This window comes from Lathyrus oleraceus, chromosome 6 (genome assembly GCF_024323335.1).
Source record: "Lathyrus oleraceus cultivar Zhongwan6 chromosome 6, CAAS_Psat_ZW6_1.0, whole genome shotgun sequence".
NCBI classification, from domain to species: domain Eukaryota; kingdom Viridiplantae; phylum Streptophyta; class Magnoliopsida; order Fabales; family Fabaceae; genus Lathyrus; species Lathyrus oleraceus.
In genome coordinates, this window is record NC_066584.1 from 264190412 (window position 1) to 264197657 (window position 7246).

Consider the following 7246-nt stretch of genomic DNA (forward strand, 5'->3'; position numbering starts at 1 on the left):
TTGTCGCTCACCGGTCTTTCCTTGACGAAGAGTGATGTCGTTAAACTCCATTATGGCCATTAATGGAGGTTGTTGAGAAAAATTTGTAAATATAGAAAAGAAAGGAAAAATGGAATTTAATGGATTTTTTTGGTGGAGGGTTGGAGAAGTGAAGATGGAAAATTGTTGGTTTGTAGTGAGAGTGAGAAGATTGGAAATTCTTATGAATTTGGTAGAGTTTGGAGAAGAAGAGAATAGGTTTGGAAAGGTTGAAGAAGGTATAAATAGTGGAAAAGGTAAATCTGACCGTTACGTCATGGCGCCCGCCATGGAGCTCATGGCGCCCGCCATGGAGCTCATGGCGCCCGCCATGTCTTCGGAAATGATTTGGGCCGACTCTGGTGTTTGCTTCTTGGGCCTTAATCCTTCCCGTCTTTCATTTTTGTAATGGGGGGTGTATATAGGTATCCACGAATGCTATTTTTTCTTTTGTGTTTTTGATTTTAAGCTTGGTAAAATAAAATGAAACGAAATAAAATAAAACAAAGTAAAGTAAAACAAAATTAAACAAAACAAAATAAGATAGTAAAGTAAAACAAAATAAAACAAAATAAAATAATGGACATAAAAAAAACATAATAATTATAATAATGCATATATATATATATGTGTGAGAAGAGTCAATAATAATTCACGAGTTCAAAGATCTTAGGCAATAAAGCAAGCATAATGTCATAGGAAATGATAGAAATAAGCATGAATAATAAATACGGGAAAAGAAATAGGGAAATTCAAACGGTATTTCTCGGTCCATAATGGCATCAACGATCGGGATATAGTGGAGTTTCTTCGACCTCGTAGCCTCGAATCTCTGTGATCTAGCGTCGGAGATCGGCGATCTCATCATTCAGCATATTAGTCTCGGTGTCGTGAGAGGCAACTTCTACCTCGACCTGCAGGGCAACATCAGCAAGCTCCTGGCAAAACTCGGCTATCTCTATGCGAAGCTTAACCAATTCGGACTGCATGCTCGGGGTCTGGAGATTAGGATTGTTGGTACGGACCTTAATTCTAATAGGTGCAATCTTCGGCGCATCTACAGTCTCTCCCTGCCCTTCTATGGTGTAGACCCAGTTGGTCTGATCAATGACACAAGTCACCTGAGGGTCAGGTAAAGTGAAGTAGTGAATGGTCTCACCCTTAATTAATAGTATGTATTGATCCGGATGGAAAGAGGATCTCCTCATCAGACCACGGTCTAGACAAAAATCAACATCCATCAAGGTATAGCTGCAATAAGGTGTCAGGTGAGACAGTCTCCTATCGAGTCCCAAAGCTAAGGCTATGTGGGTCACAGTGATTCCGACATGAATGGGGCTCCTAGCAGAGCGAGCAATAAGGTGTAAGCTCTCGATCAAGAAAGCTCCACAGTCTACCGGGCATGACTGAGTAGTGCAGTACATGAAGAAGATCTCTTCAGCACTCACATGCGCATCAGGGTCACTCTTCCCCAGGAAGGTGTGGGCAATGATCATCTGGAAGTATCGGAAAGCAGGGTTGTGAATTTTGTTGGAGATCTGGGTTGAGGGGTCAGGACTACCTCCACATGTGATATCGCTCTAAAACTTCTCGACGTCTCGGCTCAGAAAGTAGCTCATGGGGAGCTCGGATGAAGCATCATAGGCAGTCTGGAAACCAAGCAAGTCGCCGAAGCGCTTGTGGTTGAAGGTATATTCTACCCCAAATAATCTGAAGTTAATGTATCCTCCATCACTGGCATGACCAACATAAGGCTCGTAGACAAGCGAGCTCAGGAACTCCAAAGTTAGGTTCCTGTAAGTCACGTGCATAGCATCAGTATATTCATCTCACTATAACTGATTGCATAAGTGCCTGACACTAGGCTCAATTCCCAATGCCTCCATGCAGCTCGAGTCGAGATATCTAGTAGGCAGCATCGGGCGCTGTGAAAGCATGTTGTAACGCTGCTCTTGGACTGGGTCACGGAAGATTACTGGCACGGTGTCGATATTCTCCATTCCTGAAAAGTTAGATTAGAAACAGAGGACACCTGAAATCACAAATATTATAACTGTTAGTCTCCACATAGATATACATACATATAAAACAAATAAATATAAACTAAAAAGAGTAAAAGTAAAGGAAAAGAAGTCATGGGTTTCCTCCCATGCAGCGCTTGTTTAACGTCGTTAGCTTAACGATTCGAACTTTATATGTTAGAGGTAGGAACTGGAGGGTCGGTCAGAGTCTGGTCATGACATTATGTGGGTATGTCACCTCCTTGGTATGGCTTCAATCTTTGTCTGTTTACCACGAATGGATTGCAGGAGTTGTTTCGGATTTCGACTGCTCCAGATTTCAGGATTTTGGACACCTCAAAGGGGTCTGTCCATCTCGAACGCAGCTTACCTGGAAAAAGACGTAATCTCGAATTGAAGAGAAGAACAGAGTCTCCTATATTAAATTCATTTTTCACGATCCTCTTGTCGTGCCAAGCTTTGGTTCTCTCCTTGTATATAACGGCATTCTCGTAAGCGTTCTGGCGAAGTTCCTCCAATTTGTGAATATCAAGGACTCGCTTCTTGCCAGATGCTAAGTAATCCAGGTTTAGGGTCTTGATGGCCCAATATGCCTTGTGCTTGAGTTCAAAAGGTAAGTGGCATGACTTCTCGTAGACCAACTGGTATGATGTAGTTCCAATGGGGGTCTAGTAAGCAGTTCTGTAAGCCCACAATGCTTCTGTTAGCTTTTCAGACCAATCTTTTCTAGATATTGATACAGTTTTCTCTAAGATTTGCTTAATCTCTCTGTTGGATACTTCCACTTGACCATTAGTCTGGGGGTGATATGGTGTTGCTACTTTGTGTTTCACTCAATATTTCCTTAGGAGCTTGTTAAATATTCTGGATATAAAATGCGATCCACCATCGCTTATGACAAGTCGTGGAACTCCAAATCTGGGAAAGATATTGTTCTTGAACATCTTGATGACTACTCTTGTGTCGTTGGTGGGCACGACTATAGCTTCTATCCACTTGGACACCTAGTCAACTGCTACCAAAATGTACTTGTTTCCCAATGAAGATGGAAAAGGTCCCATGAAATCTATACCACAAACGTCAAATAGTTCTACTTCTTGAATGTTCTTCAAAGGCATTTCGTCACGTCTCGAGATGTTTCTAGCGCGCTGGCACCGGTCACATCGGACAATATAAGCATGGACATCACGCCATAATGTCGACCAATAAAGACCAGCTTGAAGGATCTTAGCGTATGTCTTGGATGTGCTTGAATGTCCATCATAAGGTGAAGAATGACAATGTTCTATGATGTTTCTGACTTCTTCTTCCGGGACACAATGTCGAAATATGTTATCAGTTCCTCTTTTGAAAAGGAGTGGTTTGTCCCAATAGAAGTGTCTTATATTCTTAAAGAACTTCTTCTTCTGTTGATAGTTGAGGTCAGATGATATGATATCAGCGGCTACATAGTTCACGAAATCAGCGTACCATGGTACTTTGCTAATTTCTGAAATCGTCCCAAGGGGAGTGGTATCTATCTTAGATACTAGTCTGTCATAAGTGAAGTCATCATTTATGGGTAAATGATCTGGCTTTAAATGCTCTAATCTGGAAAGATGGTCAGCAACTACGTTTTTTGTTCCTTTTTTGTCTCTAATGTCTAAATCGAATTCTTGTAGCAAAAGGATCCACCTGAGTAATCTAGGTTTTGCATCCTTTTTTCTCAGAAGATAACAGATAGCTGCACCGTCTGTATAGACTATAATCTTAGATCCTACAAGATAAGACCTAAATTTATCGATTGTGAAAACTACAGCTAGGAGTTCCTTCTCAGTTGTTGTATAATTTAATTGAGCGGCGTCTAGGGTTCTACTAGCGTAATATATTATGTGTATTTTCTTATCTTTTCTTTGCCCTAAAATATCTCCTATAGCAAAGTCGCTAGCATCACACATTATTTCGAAGGGTTTAGTCCAATCTGGGGTTTGTAGAATGGGTGCTGAGATTAGCGCTTGTTTTAACTGGTTAAAGGTTTTGATGCATTTCTCATCGAAAATGAATTTGATGTCTTTCATCAGAAGGTCGGTCAAGGGTTTTGTTATTTTAGAGAAGTCTTTTATAAAGCGTCTGTAGAAACCGGCGTGTCCAAGGAAACTACAGACTTCTCTAACTGTCTTAGGAGGGTTAAGGTTTTCTATAACTTTTATTTTTGCTTTATCGACCTCAATGCCTCTTTCAGATATTATGTGTCCTAATACTATGCCTTCTTTTACCATAAAGTGGCACTTCTCCCAGTTTAACACTAGGTTAACTTCTACGCATCTCTCTAGGATTTTCTCAAGGTTAATAAGGCAGTCTTCAAAGTCTAATCCACACACCGAGAAGTCGTCCATAAATACTTCCATGATTTCGTTGAGATAATCTGCGAAGATTGACATCATACAATGTTGGAAAGTAGTTGGCGCATTACAGAGTCCAAACGACATTCGTCTGTAAGCAAACGTTCCGTAGGGACAGGTAAAGGTTGTTTTCTCTTGATCCTCGGGGTGAATGGGTATTTGGAAAAATCCAGAATATCCATCAAGATAACAAAAGTAAGAGTGTCTGGAAAGACGCTCCAGCATTTGATCTATGAATGGAAGGGGGAAATGGTCTTTCCTAGTTGCCTTATTGAGCTTCCTATCATCTATGCACATACGCCATCCGCCTTCTATGCGTTTAGCGACATGCTCTCCCTTTTCGTTCTGCACGACTGTGATCTGATAGATTATACCAGCTTCCAGTAGTTTAAGGACTTCCTTCTTCACCACCTCGCTCATCAAAGGGTTAATTCGCCTCTGATGTTCTCTTGAAGGTTTTGAATCCTCCTCTAGTGAGATCCGGTGCATACACACGGATGGGCTAATACCTTTTAAATCATAGATGTTGTACCCTAAGGCGGAGGGGTTTTTTGTTAAAACGTTCAAGAGTCGATTCGTCTTGTCTTGGTTTAAGGTGGCACTAACTATTACTGGGCGGTTCATTTCTTCATCTAGGAACTCATATCTCAGGTTCTCGGGTAGTTCCTTAAGTTCTTGGGCTGGTTTTTGAGAATTAGGTGAAGGGTATGGAGTAAGATCCAGACATTCGTTAGTGAGAGGTTCCATTTCCTCTAACTCATCATCCTTTTCATTCGGGTTTGAAAATGGTTCGACCTTAGGTTCTCCCTGGTCAAATTCTCTTATGCACTCATCTATGATATCGATCACATAACATGTGTCTCCTAGAATTGGTGCCATCAGGAATTTCGAAAGAATGAACTCGATCTTTTCGTCCCCTACTTCGAAGGTTAATTTCCCTCTTTTGACATCTATTATAGCTCCGGCTGTTGATAAGAATGGTCTACCTAAAAGGATAAGGATATCCTCGTCTTCTTTTATATCCATGACCACAAAGTCTGTTGGGATATAAAGTTGACCGATCCTAACTGGGATGTCTTCTAAAATGCCTACAGGATACTTAACAGATCTATCGACTAATTGTAGGGACATCTTAGTTGGTTGCAATTCTCCTAAGTTTAACCTCTTACATACAGCTAAGGGCATTAAACTTACACTAGCACCTAAGTCTAGGAAAGCTTTGTCGATCACATGGTTTCCTAAAATGCAAGGTATAGAAAAACTACCAGGGTCTTTCTCCTTCTTATCAAGTTTATCCTCAGAAATAAAGTTGCATTCCAAGGGTTTTGGATCCTCGAGCCTACGCTTGTTAGTTAAGATGTCTTTGAGAAATTTGGCGTAAGACGGAATTTGGGTGATAGCTTCTGTGAAAGGTATCTCTACATGAAGCTTTTCTATCACTTTTATAAATTTTTGATATTGGTTATTGACTTTGGTTTGTTTAAGTCTTTGCAGATATGGGATTGGTGGTTTGTATGGGGGCGGTGGTTTGTAAGTTTTATCCTTGGCTTCACCTTCTTGGTTGGTTTGTTTCTCAGGTTCCTCTGGTTCCTCTTCTTGGTTGGTAGGCACATTCCCTTTAGAAGATTTTGACTCGCTCATTGCTGGGTTCTGAGGCCCTTCGTAAGCGGTCCCACTTTGTAACAAGATAGCGTTAGCTTGCCCTCGAGGGTTCGGTTGAGGTTGTCCAGGAAATTGGCCTCCAGGTGTAGTTTGTGGGACTTGGTTTTGTGCTACCTGTGAGATCTGGGTTTCAAGCATCTTGTTGTGAGTGATTATCTGATCAACCTTGGTTCCTAATTGCGTTATAAGTTCGTTTACGTGAATGTTTTGGTTTAGGAATTCTTTATTTTGCTGAGTCTGGCCCGATATAAAGCTTTCCATGATCTTCTCAAGGTTAGACTTCTGGCGCACAACTTGCATAGGTTGGTTTGGTTTTTGGGCTTGATAACCTTGCGGTCTCTGAGGTGCATTATTTTGGATAGGGTTCTGGTTTCTATAAGAGAAATTTGGATGATTCTTCCATCCAGGGTTGTAAGTGTTTGAAAATGGGTTCCCTTGGCCGTAATTCACTTGGTCGATATTTAGTTCGTTTAAAAGGTTACACTCCGCCGATTCGTGTCCTTTAGATCCACAGAGTTCGCACTCTGTGTGGACTACTGCTACGGTGTTAGTTTTCGTAGACATATGTTTGATCCAAAGGGCTAAAGCGTCCATTTTCGCATGCATCATGTCTAGAGAGCTTACCTCATGTATTCCACCTTGGGTCTCCTTTTTCTCTATTGATGCTCATTCAGTTCCCCATTGATAATGGTTTTGGGCCATATCCTCAATTAGGTCACAAGCTTCTGGATAAGGTTTGTTCATCAGTGTGCCACCTGTGGCGGCGTCGATGCTCATCTTGGTATTATAATGGAGTCCATTGTAAAAGGTGTGAACGATCAGCCATTGCTCTAGGCCATGGTGTGGACAAACTCTTAATAGCTCTTTATATCTCTCCCAAGCTTCGAAAAGCGATTCTCCTTGGTTTTGAGCAAATCTAGTTATTTGGTATCGAAGAACAATAGTCTTACTAGGGGAAATATCTAGCAAGGAATACTCTCCTAAGGTCTTCCCAGATAGTTATTGAATTGGCTGGAAGTGAATCTAGCCATGAACGTGCTCTATCCCTGAGGGAGAAAGGAAATAATCTTAAACAGATCGCATCGGGTGAAGCGCCGTTAGATTTAAAGGTGTCAGCTAGTTGGATAAAAACTTTTAAATGTTGATTCGGGTTCTCAGTGGCGA

General features: G+C 41.2%; 1 non-coding gene across 1 annotated transcript; it reads left to right on the top strand.

Moving 5' to 3' along the window:
* Positions 1-6914: 6914 nt before the first annotated feature.
* LOC127098901 (small nucleolar RNA R71) lies at positions 6915-7021 on the top strand. The gene has a single exon (XR_007793585.1). It is a non-coding gene; the product is annotated as a small nucleolar RNA R71 (small nucleolar RNA).
* Positions 7022-7246: the final 225 nt, after the last annotated feature.